At 44.0% G+C, this 2,669-nt stretch overlaps 1 pseudogene; it reads left to right on the forward strand.

The window, feature by feature from the left end:
- The first annotated feature begins 675 nt into the window (after window positions 1–675).
- LOC100664240 (large ribosomal subunit protein uL29-like) lies at window positions 676–1,032 on the forward strand (annotated as a pseudogene).
- The last annotated feature ends 1,637 nt before the right edge of the window (window positions 1,033–2,669 follow it).

The following is a 2,669-nucleotide window of genomic DNA, read 5'->3' on the forward strand; positions in this document are numbered from 1 at the left end:
GTGTGGGCTGGAGAGAGGACTCAAAGCTACATGAGAGTTGCCTTAAGACTCCAGAGGGGCTGAGTGTGGAAAAGGGCTTAGACTTGTTCTGTGCGTCCCACTGGACCTAAGGGGAAAAGATAACAGAGATTGGTTTTAGCTTGATACCTCCAAATAGAATTGCCCAAACCCAGGATAGCCTATGCTATAAGCCTCTCAGCTTCTGGCCCAACTCCAAATCACAGCATTCCTTCATTAAATAGCAAGTCTGTAAGGTCTCATTCAAGCACAGCCAAGCCAAGCCAGTTGCCATTGAGTCAATTCTGATCTATAGCAACCCTATGGGACAGAGTAGAAGTGCCCATAGGGTTTCCAAGGAGCAGCTGATGGATTCGAACTGCCAACCTTTTGGTTGGCAGCTGTAGCACTTAACCACAGTGCCACCAGGGCTCCATTCAAGTACAAGATTCTAAAATTATGTAATTCCTTTGAAAAAATGTTAACTTTCTTTACAGTCATACTTTATTGGATACAGATGAGGACAGAGGCCCTTGAAGGAGACGATCATGCAGAATGCGGAATCCAAGGTCATCAAAGATTCTTTTCCAACTCCATGTTTTTGAAGAACAAGAGAATATGGTAGTACTCTTTCCCTCAGCCTTCAGTCAGGTGGTAGCAGGGTTCTAGTGCTTAGCCATGGCCAAGATCAAGGCTTGGGACCTTCCTGGCAAGAAGAAGGAGGAGCTGCTGAAACAGCTGAACAATCTGATGGTGGAACTGTCCCAGCTGTGCATCACCAAAGTGACAGGCAGTGGGGTGCCCAAGCTCTCCAAAATCCTGGTTGTCCACAAATCCATTGCCTGAGTTCAGATTCAGAAGGAGAAACTCAGTAAGTTCTACAAGGGCAAGAAGTACAAGCCCCTGGATCTGTGGCCCGAGAAAATGCACACTATATGCCACAGGCTCAACAAACATGACAAGAAACTGAAGACCAAGAAACAGCAGCCAAAGGAGCAGCTGTATCTGTTACGGAAATATGCAGTCAAGGCCTGAGCATCTCACGTCAATAAAGCACAAACAGGCTGGAAAAAAAAAAGGATGTGGTCATTAGGTACTTTCTAGGTCTCAGATCCAGGAGATCTTTTCTCCACAATCCTGGGTACAAGGATTCCCCCCACCCCTCCAGTCCTGGAGGAGAGTTAAACATATGCTCAGTGGCACCAAAGAAGAGGGAGGAAAATCTCTGCCCCTGAGCTGGATCCCTCTCCCACAAATGAGATCAACCTGACTCCAGCGGTAGCCATTTCTCTATCTCAATAAAGAACCCTAAAAATAGGGACCAAACTAAACAAGAGTTGTCTTCAACATCATCTCTCCTGACCCTTCTGTTCTGAGACCCAGAGAGGCAAAATGATTTTGCATTTAGTGACAGCCAAAGACTAGAACACCATCAGAGCTTCAAGAACTGGCCCCTCCACTCACAGGTATGTTGGTGGTAGTATTATTTTGCATTGCTAAAGAACTTCATATTTGCAAAGTGCTTTATGCTCATCTATTATTCATGCACTAATGAGAATACTTAGATTGTGCCTTTTCTCCAAGGAGCTCAAAGCACTTTGTAAATGTTAACTCATTCATACCGTAGGTCCCAATGGGGGTAGATGGAAATCCTCACCTCTTTGCTCTGCACTTGGTAAAGAGTAAGCCCAGCAAAGGCAGCAGAAGGGATGGAAAATAACCTCAGACTAAGGGGCTTCCAAGTCTGTTTCCTTATTGTTCTCTCTCTCTCTCAATCTCTCTCTCTCTGTATATATATATATATATATATATATATATAATGTCAACAGTACTCCTGGCACTGAAATAAAATCCCTAGAATTCAATGAGATTCTTCTCTGAGGCTGAACGGCACATATGATACCAGAAGAAAGGGGCTTAAGTTGTAGGGAGAGGAAGAAGAAATGGAATAAAGTTAAAAGGAACATTTTCTCATCATATTAGCCTACATTTACTGAGTGTTCACCATGTGCCAGACCCATGCTCCTGAATCGTCTTACACGTATGATTGGATAATGATGATCCCCATTTTGCATCTAAGGAAATGGAGGCTTGGAGAGGTTAGAAAGCTTTCTCAAGGCCACCCCTAGACAATGACAGCATTGTGACCAGAACTCAGATCTAAAGCCACTTGTGAAATTGCTTCTCCCCAGTATCAAGGGGGTAATCATTCCAGAAACCATTACTCAGTTACAAAATCTCATTCCTAGAAAAAACTCCCCATCAGAAGTCAATAGTTATCTTTCTGGACTGACTTGGAGGAAGCCCCACGAGGAGGCAGAAGGATGAAGGAAGACTCCGTAAGAGGCATTTCTCACCCTTTCCTCTGTGACATACCTCTAGTGTAGCATTTGCCACATCAGAATACACAGAATATAGTTATACAATATAGTTACAAGACTGTCTCTTCTGCACCAAACTTTAAGCTCTGCATCTTATTCATTTTTGCATCTCCACTGCCAACATAGTACCTGATACCAGTTGTTGTTAGCTACCCTCCAGTTGGCCTCCAACTCATGGCAATCCCATATACAACAGAAAGAAATGCTGCCTGGTCCTGTACCACCCTCATGATCACCATATGCTTGAGTCCATTGTTACTTTCCAACCTAGGCAGCTCATCTTCCAACACT

This window comes from Loxodonta africana, chromosome 11 (genome assembly GCF_030014295.1).
Source record: "Loxodonta africana isolate mLoxAfr1 chromosome 11, mLoxAfr1.hap2, whole genome shotgun sequence".
In the NCBI taxonomy this organism is placed as follows: domain Eukaryota; kingdom Metazoa; phylum Chordata; class Mammalia; order Proboscidea; family Elephantidae; genus Loxodonta; species Loxodonta africana.